The sequence below is a fragment of the Rhinopithecus roxellana genome, chromosome 4 (genome assembly GCF_007565055.1).
Source record: "Rhinopithecus roxellana isolate Shanxi Qingling chromosome 4, ASM756505v1, whole genome shotgun sequence".
In the NCBI taxonomy this organism is placed as follows: Eukaryota; Metazoa; Chordata; class Mammalia; order Primates; family Cercopithecidae; genus Rhinopithecus; species Rhinopithecus roxellana.
Genome location: NC_044552.1, coordinates 165971790 through 165985707, shown reverse-complemented (window position 1 = coordinate 165985707; position 13918 = coordinate 165971790). Strand labels below are relative to the sequence as shown.

The 13918-nt window shown below is 44.2% G+C and overlaps 1 protein-coding gene across 2 annotated transcripts in view; it reads left to right on the top strand.

Annotated features, from left to right (window-relative positions):
* The window catches only part of CEP85L (centrosomal protein 85 like), a 248816-nt gene that overhangs the window by 78269 nt on the left and 156629 nt on the right, over positions 1 to 13918 (top strand). The gene's annotated exons all lie outside the window — the stretch shown is intronic.

The following is a 13918-nucleotide window of genomic DNA, read 5'->3' as shown; positions in this document are numbered from 1 at the left end:
AAAAACATTTGAGATGTTTTCAGTTTTTGACTATTATGAATAAAGTTGCTATAAACATGTAGGTATAGGTTTTTGTGTGAACATATGTCTTCATTTTTTTGGGTGAGTAGATGCCCAGGAGTGCAGTTGCTGGATTGTGTAGTAGTTGCATATTTAGGTTTTAAAGAAACTGTCACAGAGTTTTCTAGAGTGACTGTACCATTTCCATCAGCAATGTATGTATAAGTGATCTAGTTTTCTTTTTATCCTTGCTACCACTTGGTGTAAAACAATTTAGCCATTTTGATAGTATAATAGTATCTCCTTGTGGTAGTGATGTCTCATTTTAAAAAAACAGAGTTTCTTGCCGGGCGCGGTGGCTCACGCCTGTAATCCCAGCACTTAGGGAGGCCGAGGTGGGCGGATCACGAGGTCAGGAGATCGAGACCATCCTGGCTAACACAGTGAAACCCTATCTCTACTAAAAATACAAAAAAATTAGCCGGGCGTAGCGGCGGGCACTTGTAGTCCCAGCTACTCGGGAGGCTGAGGCAGGAGAATGGCATGAACCCGGGAGGCGGAGCTTGCAGCGAGCCGAGATGGCGCCACTGCACTCCAGCCTGGGGGCAGAGTGAGACTCCGTCTCAAAAAAAAAAAAAAAAAAAAATAGACTTTCTTTTTTAGAGCAGTTTTTTTAGAGCAGCAGGAAAATTCATTGGGAGGTACAGAGATTTCCCCTGTATCTCTTGTCCCCACACATGGACAACCTCCTCTAATATCATCATCTCCTACTGGTATAGTGTATTTGTTACAATTGATGAATCTACATGGACACACTGTTATCACCCAGTGTTCATGCATTAGGGTATCAGTCACCAATCTTTTTGGCACCAGGGTGTGGTTTGGTAGAAGATAGTTTTTCCATGGACCAGGGTGGGGTGGGGTGGGGTGGATGGTTTTGGGATGATTCAAGTGCACTGCATTATATTTATCATTAGATTCTCATAAGGAGTACACAACCTACATCCCTTGCATGTGCAGTTCACCGTAGGGTTCTCGCTTCTATGAGAATTTAATGCCACCGTTGATCTGACAGGAGGTGGTGCTCGGCTCCCCTCATTCACCTGCAGCCGCTCACCTCCTGCTGTGCAGCCGGGCTCCCAACAGGCCACTGACCGGAGCTGGTTTGTGGCCTGGAATTTGGGGACCCTTGCATTAGGGTTGATTCTTGGTGTATATTCTGTGGATTTGGCTTTACTCACTTAGTAATATGCATTTAAGTTTCTCCATGTCTTTACATGGCTTGATGTCTCATTTGTTTTTAGTGCTGAATAATATCCCATTGTCTGGATGTACCACAGTTTATCAACATTCACCTACTGAAGGACATCTTGGTTGTTTCCAGGTTTTGGCAGTTATGAGGAAAGTTGCTGTAAACAGCCGTGTGTAGGTTTTTGTGTGGACGTCAGCTTTCAACTCTGTCAGCTGAAGAGTGATGAGGTTTATAGATTTGGAAAGGAGAGCTTCATTTCTCACAAAGGTTTGCAGTCTGTGTAGGCCATTCTGACAGACAGGGAGGCATAGTCTCAGCAGAAGCTGAGAGATAGGCATTTCCAGGCAGGGTGGAATTGGGTGGGGTAAGGGTTTAAGATAGGAATTTATGCTGATGATTGGCCAGGCATACAGCTATATTCAACAGGTTACAGAAGGAGCCATGAATATTCATGAAGGAGATCCACACACATGTGTTTTAGGTTTACACATGTATGTAACATACCTCCCTTAATCACTTTGGGGTGGAGATTTAATATTTAAATGCATTGTAATTAGGTTATATATGTAAAAGGTGAAACGTAGGGAAGAAGTCTGTAAACTGTGAATCCTCAGGTGACTGGCCAGAACCAAAAGTCATTTATCAATAAGAAAATCTTTGTGGCCTAAAATACTTGTCATGTTGAAACTGTAAAAACAGGAGAGGGGTGTGTTTAGATGACTTGAACGAAGGGGTCTTTTGGACTTTTGTTTTCTCACACTGGCTTTTGAGAACATCCAGTGATTATTAGAAAGGGGGAGGGGGTTGGAAGCAAATGGATCATGAACAGCCTTTTGTCTTGCCATGGCTGCTAACTTAAAATTTTGGGATCTTTTAGCCAAAGGAGGGTCCAGTAGTCTGTCGGAAGGGTTTAGGACTTTTATTTTGGTCTCCAATTCCCTTGCCTAAATACTTAGGAGCTCAATTGTGGGATCATGTGGTAAGAGTATATTTAGTTTTGTATGTATTTAATTTTGTATATTTAGTTTTGTAAAAAAACTGCCAAACTTTCTTCCAAAGAGGCTGTACCATTTTGCATTCCAGCAATACATGAAGGTTCTGTTGCTCCACATCCTACTTAGCATTTGGTGGTGTCAGTGTTCTGGATTTTGCCTTTCTAATACGTGTGTAGTATTTTGTTGTTTTAATTTGCATTTTCCTAATGATGTATGAGGTGGAACACCTTTTCATATGCTTGTTTGCTGCCTGTATATCATCTTTGATGAGGTTTCTGTAAAGGTCTTTATAAAGTCCATTTCTTAATTGGGTTGTTTGTTTTCTTATTGTTGAGTTTAGAGTTCTTTGTATATTTGGATGACAGGCCTTTATCGAACATGTCTTTTGAAAATAAAGACATCCTTTGGTATTGTGGAGGCTTGGTTCCAGGACACCTGATACCAAAATCTGAGGATGCTGAAGTCCTTTATATACAATAGTGTAGTATTTACATATAATCTACACACTTCTTCTGTATACTTTAAATCATCTCTAGATTCCTTACAATACCGAATACAATGTAAGTGGTGTGTAAATAGTTGCTATACTATATTGTTTTTAAAGTTTGATTATTTTTATTGTTAATATTTTTGATCTGTTGTTGGTTAAGTCTGCAGATGTGGAACCTGCGGATATGGAGGGCCTACTGTATTTTCTCTCATTCTGTGGCTTGTCTTATTCTCTTGGCATTGTCTTTTGCAGAGCAGGTGTTTTCTATTTTAATGAAGTTAAGCTTATCAGTTGTTTCTTTCATGGATTATGCCGTTGTTTTATCTAAAAAATCATTGCCATAACCAGTGCCATCTAGGTTTTCTATTATGTTATTTTCTGAGAGTTTTATAGTTTTGTGTTTTACATTTAGGTTTGTGATATGTTTTGAGTTAAATTTTGTGAAGGGTGTAAGGCATACCTTTTGTAGTTGTCCCACAATTCTTGGATATAATGCAATTTTTTTTTTTTTTTTGAGATGGAGTCTTGCTCTGTTGTCCACGCTGGAGTGTAGCAGTGTGATCTTGGCTGACTGCAGCCTCTGCTTTCTTCTTCTTTTTTTTTTTTCTTTTTTAAATAATCATGTTCCATTTTTGCCAGCCTTTTTTCTCTGTATTTTCAGTTTTAAGAGTTTCTGTTGACACATCTTCAAGCTCAGAGATTTCTGTGCTGAGTCCAGTCTACTAATGAGCCCATTAAAGGCATTCTTCATTTCTATTAGAGTATTTTCGATCTGTAGCATTTCTTTTTGATTCTTGGAATTTTTATCCCTCTGCTGAATTATCCATCTGTTCTTGGATGATGTCTACTTTTTCAGTTAGAACCTTTACCTTATTTATCATAGTTGTTTTAAATTCCCGGTCTAGTAATTCCAACATTCTTGCCATATTTGAGTCTAGTCCTGAAGCTTGCTCTGTTTCTTCAAACTATTTTCTTTTTTTTTGCCTTAAAGTATGCCTTGTAGTTTTTATTTTTTGAAAGCTGATTGTGATATACTGGGTAAAAGAAACTGGTGAACAGACCTTTAGTAATGTGATGGTAAGATGTGTGGGGAGGGGAAGTGTCCTATGATTTGGCCTCAGTGTTTTAGTGAGTCGGTGCCCCTGGGTTTTAACTTCACAAATGCTTCTCAGTTTTTTTCTGGTTTTACTAACTTGAGTGGGACAGAATGGCTACAGGGAGCTTTAGTTGGGTATTTCCCTTTAACCACCTGGAAGGCTAGAATTGACTGGAGTTTGTTATTTCTCTTCCCCAAGGTAAGTTAGGCTCTGGTTAAATAGTTTCTCCTGAGGGCAGGCCTTCTTAAGAACAGAGTGCTCTGGTGTATTTCAAAATGGCCCCTTTTATCTTCCCTTTTCCGGAGTCATGAGGGGATTTTTCTCTGGTATTTGCTGTGAGAACCAGGTCAAACTCCTGGAAGTAAAACTCATGAAAGTGTGGTAGCCTTTTGACAGGGTCATTTTAGAATTTTTAACCTCAGACGTCTTCATACTCAGCCTCCAGCAATTAATTATAATTCAAGTTTTCCCAGCCGGGTCGTGTGTCCCACACAAGTTTCAAGCTCTAGTAATTGTATTATGTACATTTGCCTAGTTGCTCTCTTCTGTTTTGGGGGCAGCTGTTTGTACTGTGATCTCAGTTCTCTTTGGGATTTAAGAAGAGTTGTTGCTTTTTCACTTTGTTTAGCTTTTTACTAGTTAGATGATGACTTTCAAGCTTCTCACATGCTGGCCTGAAAACCAGGTGTTAATCCCTGTAAATTGACCAATTTTTCATATGCTTATTTTCCCACCTGTTTTCTTCAAATCATGAAGAAATGAAGAAAATTTCTTCAATCATGAAATGTCTCTTCATGCCTTTTACCCATGTTCTGATTGTATTGTTTCTTTTTTTTTGAGATGGAGTCTTGCTCTGTCACCCAGGCAAGAGTGCAGTGGTGGGATCTTGGCTCACTGTAACCTCTGCCTCCCAGGTTCAAGTGATTCTCCTGCCTCAGCCTCGTGAGTAGCTGGGATTACAGGCACCTGCCACCATGCCTGGCTAATTTTTAGTAGAGATGGGGTTTCACCTTTTGGCCAGGTTGTTCTCGAACTCCTGGCCTCAAGTAATCCACCCACCTTGGCCTCTCAAAGTGCTGGGATTACAGACATGAGCCACTGTATCTGGAAGTTTTCTTCTTTACTGTTGCATTTGAGAGTTCTCTATATATTTTAGATACTACTGCTTTGTTAGATAAGTTGTTTGCAAATATTTTCTTCCACTCTCTATCTTGTCTTTTTATCCGTTTGTAACACCCAAGGTTCTTTGCCTAGCCACACCAAAGAATTGGTGTGGTGGCTGACTGCAGCCAGTGACAGAGACTGGGACTGAGAGAGAGAGTTGTAGGTTTTATTGAGCAGAGTGAAAGTACAAAGCTTCCACAGCATGGAAGGGGTCCTGAATGGGTTGCCACTGTTAACTTGGATGATTGCCTTTTAAACTCTTTAAGGCAAGAGATACGTGAGGCAGGAAGCATGTTACAGGATCGAGAAACAAAGGCAGTAAATTATTTTGTGACGTGCCTTAGATTTTGAGAAAAACTGAAATTGCGACTTATGCTTACCTGTTCTATGTCCTTGCAGCTGCACAGCAAGAAAAACAGGATCTTATAGAACTTACAAACTGTTTACGAGGAATTGGGTCCACTGATCACAGAAAAATGGGCAGTTAATCTTTTCTTTAACTGGTTTCGGTGGTGGGGCACATAGGAAAACTTACAACTAAAATTGTTGCTGTTTATAGCTTTCTTGGGGAAGAAAGTACATAAGCAAATCCTTGTGTTAGGAATATTTTAAGCATATATCCTCAATGTTATTTATCCAGAACCGAAGTAAGTCCTGATACAGGAAATGAGTGAGTTTACAGCTTTCCAAGCCCCTACTCGACCCAGGAAGCCCAGCGGCATTGCCTCTCAGTCCCCGCTCTAAACAGGACACCCCAACTGCTGTTGGGACCTGGGCGATGACCACTCTAGCTACTTCCTGCTGGTTAGGGGCAAAGATGGGGCCCTGCTGTTGTATTATCCTCCAGAGGGGAACTTTTTAGGCCAGTCAAGAGACCAGTGGGTTGATCCAAGGGTCCTTGGTAGAAGCTGTGAGTTAAACTCATTTGAGGTTCCATTTGTAAGGCCATTTGTAGCTTGATGGCCTTGATCCTGGAGGAAACAAAGTTGACAAGGAGGTTAAAAATATAGGGCCCAAAGGCGAGTAATAGCAAGATGGCTGTTATAGGGCCTAGAAAGGGGAGAAGTCAAGATACTCACTGGTTAAATATACTCCAGGGTCCTGAGAGTTGGAACTCTTTCTTTCTACGTTCTATTCGTTGCCTTGGCTCCTGGACCTTTTTGGCAATAATTCCTGACTAGTTGATGAAGTAGCAACAATCTTACCCTAAGAAGAGGCAAGTTCTTCCTCTTTTAGCTGTTAATAAATCTGGGGCCCTTCGGTTTTGGAGGGCCACCTCAGTTAGAGAATTAAGCTGGCTTTGTAGGGTCATCAGGGAGTTAGCAACCCGTTCCATATCATCGTTTAATTCTTGTGATATTTTATAATATAATTGGACGAAGGAGGTTATACCTCCAATTCCAGTCCCAAGCCTGCCCGATATTCTGGCTCCTACCATAAAAGGGAGAATAGGAGCTTGTGCTTGGTGGGACTGGGGTATAAGGAGACTTTCCAACTCTTCTTCAGTATAAATGGACATGGGGGGTGCTAGAAATGAGAGAAAGCATAACTCTTTTGGGGTGCCATTTAGACATCAATAAGCTTAGCACAGATGAAAAAGATGTCTGGAGTTAGGTGAAACCTGAGGTAACCAGTATCCAGGATTGACATTGGGAGATGTTTCTATTTGGAGGCACGCTGAAATTTATACATGTGAGATTTGAGGCCTTGTGTGGCTGGCAGATTGGTGACTAGGGAGCCAATTATCCCGGTGTGTTTAGGACTAAGGTGGATAGGTTCCAATGTCCTATCCACCAGTAGGGACAGGGACTACTGGGAACATATGGTTGGAAATGCAAGGGAAGACACATCCAATAGTTAGTTGGATTGTCAGGAGAGGCCTCCTGCATTCCTGTGAGTGTGGTGTTAAATAGACTACAGAGATGGGAATGAGAGTCAAGAGTCTTTTGTAACCTGGAAAGGTCTAGTTTCTTATATGGACTTGGAGTGTTAGATGGTTGGACCAAGTTTTTAATTACTTGTTGGACATGTTTTTTGGCTTTATCCTGGACACCTCCTTCATCAGTTATACCCACACTGGTGTAATGTGTCCAACACTGGGTGGTCCCTGTGGCATCGGGACAGTTGGACGGGGTCATTTTTCCTTGGTGGTATGTACAGCCATTGTGGGAGCAGAGAGAAGCAACACTATAACATTCCTTTCTCATATAGGTGTGGGTAGTGAAGCCTGATTTAGTTTTAAAGAACATCCTTTCGAAGTTGACTGCGTCAGTGTTTCTGGGAAGGGGAGGAGAGCATGCATTAGAGAAGCAAGTGCAGCAGGGGAGGGATGAAGAGGTGTCAGAAGGAATACTTAGTATTGGGAGAGTTAAAAGAAGCTTAGAGGAGATCCTTATAAAGGGAGTCATGGCGCTCTGTAGGTGGAGCAGTAGTGGAAAGGAGGAGGGAAGAAGGAGTAAATTGTGTTAAAAGGAAGGACGCTAGAAGAAAGGTTGATGTGATCAGGATTTTTGTCCTGGCAGGAGCTACGGTATGTGATCCTACTGCAAAGAGTGTGGTTAGTATACTGTTTAATGTGATGAAACAGTATAAGGACTCCATTAGAGAGAGCAAGGAGAGAGGTCAAAGATCATGTAGGTTTTCTACTTATCCTCTTTTAGGTAGAGATGAGTTTTTCTTCTTTAGGATTAACTGTAGGAGTCTTTTTAGCCTGGGGTGCTTCCTTCTGAAATAGGAGAAGCAGGGCCTCTAATGGCTCACAGGTGTATCAAGGCTGGTCTGGCTGATCTTGAGACTCCTGAGCTGATAGTCCCGTAAGTTCCTCAGGGGGTGTCCAAGGTGTAACTCAGGTGTGGTGAATCCAGGATTCCACTCCTGCCACCTTAACTGCAGTGGGGATAGAAAGGATTACCGAGTATGGTCTCTCCCACAAGGGATCCATAGATGGGAAGGTAGAGGGGAGGGACTTGACCAATACTAGATCTTCTGGTTGGAACAACTGTCTTCCTTTTTTCCTGTCACACCCTTTGGGTAAAGTTTTAAGGTTTTGTTGATATTTTGCTAGAGAAGTTATATCTTTGACCAAATTGGCTGTTTCCTGATTGAGCAGGAGGTCATTTGTGAGAAAAGGCCATGCGTACAGCATTTCATATGGACTGAGCCCCATTCTGTGAGGGGAGTTTCGGATTCTTCACAAGGCCATGGGCAGGAGAGTGGGCCATGGGAGTTGCTTTCTCAAATGCCTCCTTAGTGTTTCATTTGCCTTTTCGACCTTCTCTGAGGATTGTGGCCTCCAAGCACAGTGAAGGTAATGTTGTATTCCTAGTGCCTTGGAAATTCCTTGAGTTATTGTAGCTTTTTTTTTTTTTTTGAGACGGAGTCTTGCTCTGTTGCCCAGGCTGGAGTACAGTGGCGCGATCTCGGCTCACTGCAAGCTCCGCCTCCCGGGTTTACGCCATTCTCCTGCCTCAGCCTCCTGAGTAGCTGGGACTACAGGCGCCCGCCATCTCGCCCGGCTAGTTTTTTGTATTTTTTAGTAGAGACGCGGTTTCACCGTGTTAGCCAGGATGGTCTTGATCTCCTGACCTCGTGATCCGCCCGTCTCGATCTCCCAAAGTGCTGGGATTACAGGCTTGAGCCACCGCGCCCGGCCGAGTTATTGTAGCTTTAAAAGCTGGACCATTGTCACTCTGTAAGCTTTGGGGAAGTCTGAATCTAGGAATTATTTCGTGAAGTAAGATTTTGACTACTTCTTGGTACTTCTCTGTTCTGCAGGGGAAGGCTTCCACCCAATTTGTAAAGGTATCAACACAGACCAACAAGTATTGAAATCCCCTTGACTTAGACATATGGGTGAAGTTTAACTGCCAGTCCTGTCCAGGATAGTGCCCTGTTTGTTCCCCGAGAGGGGCCTTATGATGGACCAAGCGATTATTTTTTTGGCACACCTTGCAGGTCTTGACTACCTGCCGGATGGTTTTGAGAAGGTTTGGCCCTGTAAGTAGGGATTTGGCCATCTTATGGGTACTTTCAATACCTATATGAAAAGTTTGGTGGAGGGTCTTAAGTATTTTCCACTGGCTGGCTTCAGGTATGAGCACCTTTCCCTCTTCTGTCGCTAACCACCCTGAGGGGAGAAAACTATGTCCCCGCGAGAGTCCCCATTCTGTTTTGGTTGGGGAATACTGGGGCTTAACCTCCTGGAGGGAGTTGCTCCATGCTAAGGGTCCTTCCATGGACGTTTCTAAAGGGAAGTCCTGCTTAGCAGCAGCTTTGGCCTCAGCATCTGCTCAGCGGTTTCCTTCTGCTGCTCCTCCTTCACCTTTTTGATGACCCTGGCAGTGTAAGACTGCCACCTCCTTGGGTTTCTGCATTGCATGCAATAATTTCATGATTTCCTTGTGGTACTTAATGGGTGTCTCCCCGGAGGTTATAAACTCCCTCTCTTTCTGTGTTGCAGCATGGGCATGTAGAACTAGATAAGCATAGCAGCTATCTATCTACACATTTATTCTTTTTCCTTCTCCCAGTTCTAAGGCTCAGGTAAGTGCCACTAGTTCTGCTAACCGGGTGCTGGTCTCTGGGGGAAGAGGCTTACTCTCAAGTACTGTTGCGTTGCTAACTATGGCATAGCCTGCCCTTTGTACCCCATTTTCTATAAATGAACTTCCATCAGTATACAGGTTGAGGTCAGGGTTAGTTAAGGGGACTTCTGAGAGATCCTCCCGGGCAGCATAAGTCTGGTCGATAATTTGGTGGCAGTTATGCTCTATTGGCTCCACATCCTCTGGGAGAAAAGTGGCAGAGTTGAGGGCTGCACATGTGCATATTTGAAACACTGGTCCTTCAAGGATTAGTGCCTGGTATTTGAGTAGGTGGTTATCTGAGAGCCACAAATTTCCTTTAGCATTTAATATGCCACTTACATCATGAGTAGTGCAGACAGTGAGATCCTTTCCTTGTATTATTTTGATAGTCTCTGATACTGAGATGGCCACTGCTGCAGCCACGCATAAACAGTGAGGTCAGCCTTTTGCTACTACGTCAGTTTCCTTACTTAGATATGCCCCTGGTTGTAGGGCTATCCCATGGGTCTGAGGAAGAACTCCAAGAACTATTCCTGTTCTCTGTCCGACATATAAAGATAAATTTTGTCCTGTGGGGAGACTTAGGGCTGGAGCTTGTACTAGGGTCTGTTTTAAAGTTTTGAAGGCTGCTTCCACCTCTGGTTCCCATCCTATTAGATGGGTGTTCGCCCTCTGGGTCTCCTTTATCAGAATATAGAGTGGCCTGGTCATCCCACTGTATCCAGGGATCCACAGTCGGCAAAAGCCGGTGATTCCAAGGAATCCCTGCACCTGTTTCAATGTCTCAGGGCGAGGGTAAGCCAGTATAGGCTGACTTTGTTCTTTGCTGAGGGCCCTAGTTCCTTTGGCTAGGATTAGGCCTAGATATTTAACTTGTTGTAGGCAGAGCTGGGCCTCTGACTTAAATACCTTGTACCCTCTATTACCTGGAAAATTCAAGAGATCTAGAGTAGTCTGCTGATATGAGGTCTCCAAACTGGTAGCCAAAAGTAAGTCATCCACATATTGGAGGACTAGAGTGCCTGGACTTGAGAATTGGCCTAGGTCTTGGGCCAGTGCCTGACCAAACAGATGAGGGCTATCCCTAAACCCCTGGGGCAAGACCATCTATGAAAGTTGGGACGTGTGGTCTGTAGGATCCTCAAAGGCAAAGAGGAACTGGGAGTCAGTGTGCAGGGGAATGCAGGAGAAGGCATCCTTGAGGTCCAGAACTGAACCATTCTGCTTCCTCTGGTACCTGAGAGAGCAGGGTATAGAGGCTGGGTACAGCAGGATATAAATGAATTACTGCTTCATCGATGATTCTGAGGTCTTGCACTAGTCTCCACTGACCATTTAGTGTTTGTACTCCTAGGATTGGGGTGTTGCAGGGACTGTCACGTTTTCTCACTAAGCCTTGAGCTTTTAAATGCCTGATAATATCCTCTAGTCCTTTATGAGCTCCAGGCCTTAGGGGATATTGCCTTTGATAAGGAAAAGTGGTGGGGTCTTTTAGCCTAATTTGAACTGGATGGGCGTTTTTTGCCCTACTGAATTGTCCTTCCAATGCCCAGACTTAAGGGTTGATTCCCTCCTCGAGTAAGGTGCAACAAACGGGTAACTTGTCTCCCCGTATTCATGTAGATAATAGCTCCAGCTTTGGCTAATATGTCCTTCCCTAATAAGGGTGTGGGACTCTCAGGCATGACAAGAAACATGTGAAAAGAGCAAGGTCTCCCAATTGCAGCTGAGGAGGTGGGAGAAATACCTGGTTACAGGCTGTGCTAGGATTCCTCGGATGGTAATGGATCTTGAGGATAACCATCCGGGGCAGGAGATTAACAGTGAGAAGGCCGTGCCGGTGTCCAGGAGGAAATCTATTTCCTGGCCCTTAATGGTTGAGCTTACCTGGGGCTCCGTGAGGGTGGTATCAGCTGACGCTTGCCCCGGGGACCCTCAGTCCTGTTGCTGAATAATCTGGCTGGGGGCCTCTGGCCCAGAGAGCCTTCATTATCTGGGGCAGTGCACCTTCCAGTGATTTCCTTGGCATATTGGACATGGGCGAGGGGGCTGTTTGTTTTTTGTTGGACAGTCTTTTAAAGTGTCCTTGCAAACCGCGCTGATAACAAGCCCTACCAGACGATTGTCCTGCTCCATTTTTTGTGCTCTTTGAACCTCCAAGGTTTGCTCGTCTGAGGGCCATGACCAAGGCTGCGGTCTTTCTCTTATCTTACTTTTCCCTTTTGGCCTGTTCCTCTCGGTCCTTTTTATAGAACACCAAGGTGACCAGGTTTAATAATGCCTCCAAATTTTGTTCTGGGCCTAAGGCAGACTTTTGGAGTTTTCTAATATCGGCTGCTGATCGGGTGATAAATTTATCCTTTAGAATAAGTTGGCCTTCCAGGGAATCTGGAATTAGGGAGGTATACTTTCTTAGAGCCTCCTGTATCCTTTCTAGAAGAGCTGAGGGGTTTTCCTCTTTTCCATGTGTAATTGTGGATAGCATTGAGTTGTTCATAGGCTTCTTCCTATTCTTAACCCTTCCAAGATACAAGTTAGTAAATGCCTGCGGCTTCAGTCTCCATGATCTGAGTTGGTATCACAGTGAGGGTCTACAGTGGGGACCGTCTGTTGTGGTCTCCTTCTCCCCTGGGGCCATTCGATGTGTTTACCTGGCTGAGATACCATAAATCCCTAAAATGCTGGGCTGCCACTAAAGCTGCCTCCTTTTCAGTAGGACTTAAGGTCTGATCAAGGAGCAACATGATGTCACTCCATGCTAGATCAAAGTACTGCCTTAACCCTTGTAAGACATCTATATAGTTATTGGGATCATCTGAGAATTTCCCTGTGTCTGCCTTTATTTGTTTTAAATCTGAGAGTGAGAAAGAGATATGCACATGAGTGGACCTAAATTCTCCTCCTACTGCTTGTAAGGGACATAGTTTGGGTGCCTGGTTTGCAGAGTTTACATTTTCTTCTCGGTGTGCCTCTAACACTTTGGTGGGGCTGCATGGAGGAGAGTCAGTGGGGGAGGAGAGTGGGGCTGAGGAAGGAGGCCCTGAGTATGGAGGCAACTGTGGGTTTTTGTCATTTGGGCAAATCTTGCAGGCTTGGCATACAGCAGTATTGTCACGAAGGGCAAAGCAAGCCTGTACGTGAGGGACTTCACTCCATTTACATTCCCGTTTACAGAGAAGATGTAGTTGTAGAATGGTGTTATAATTAACACTTCCCTCAGGGGGCCAAGTTTCCCTGTTTTGTGAGGAGTACCGAGGCCAGGCATTGGTGCAGAAGAACATCAGCTGCTGCTTTTTTAAGGTCTCAGGGTCGAACTTGTCCCATTTATTCAGGATACATCTTAAGGGAGTGTCTGGTTTTGAAGGTGTGGTGCCCATCTGGAATTTTAAACACAGGTATACCCGCACACCTGGTTAGTCTTAGGGACTCATCTTCCCCTTAGGGCACCCCCTCAAGGGTCAAGTCCAATTGTGCTTGGAGCGCATGGTCGTCCCTGAGCCTTCCATTTACTGGATTTAACCATGCTTACCGGCAGAATGGAAATCGTCCTTGCCCCCTGCCGTGCACCCATTGACCACTAGATGGGGCATGAGGACTGTTGGATTTATTGTGGCCCCTTGGCCAACATGTCCTATCTGTTCCAGGGTGGCAAGGCCTGGGTCAGGGTAACCACTGATGCTTGCATGCCAAGGCCCAAAGGCCCAATTTACGCGGGCCTGGCCATAAAGCTGTCCTTCAAGGAGGAATCTCTGAATTAGCAACAGGAGGCTTAGTAAGCTCAAAAGGGGTGGTTGATGTCCTCTAGGCCAGGGTCGAGAGAACAACTGCTGTATTCTAGCCTTTTGTCCCCACTTTACATCACAGGAGTAAGCCCCCCTCTTAAGGTGGTACCAGTATCCTGTGTCTCAGATGACTATATTTTCTTCCTTCCAATACTCATGATGGAATGGTTGAAATAGCAATTCAACTGCTCTAAGGGGCGTACCCACACACCACAGATTGTACTTGAGAGGCACCAAAAAAAAAGGGAAGTTCATCTGGGGAACAAGGAAGGAAATATCCTAGGGCCTCTACCATCCACATGGAAATTACAGATCTGTCTTCAAATTGTCCTGATGTGGGAGACCATACATAGTGGTGGGAACTGGCCTTTCAAAGTGGCAGTCAGATGGCAACACTGCCTAAATTCCGGAGAGCACCACGGACAGGGAACCTCTGGATGCCACCTTAAAAACTTAAGGCTCCTACATAGGGATTCTTGGTCCTGTCTAGTGGGAATAATCTTGCTTACGAGGTGAGGAAAGAAGTCTAACCGGCAGATATTTGTACCCAGG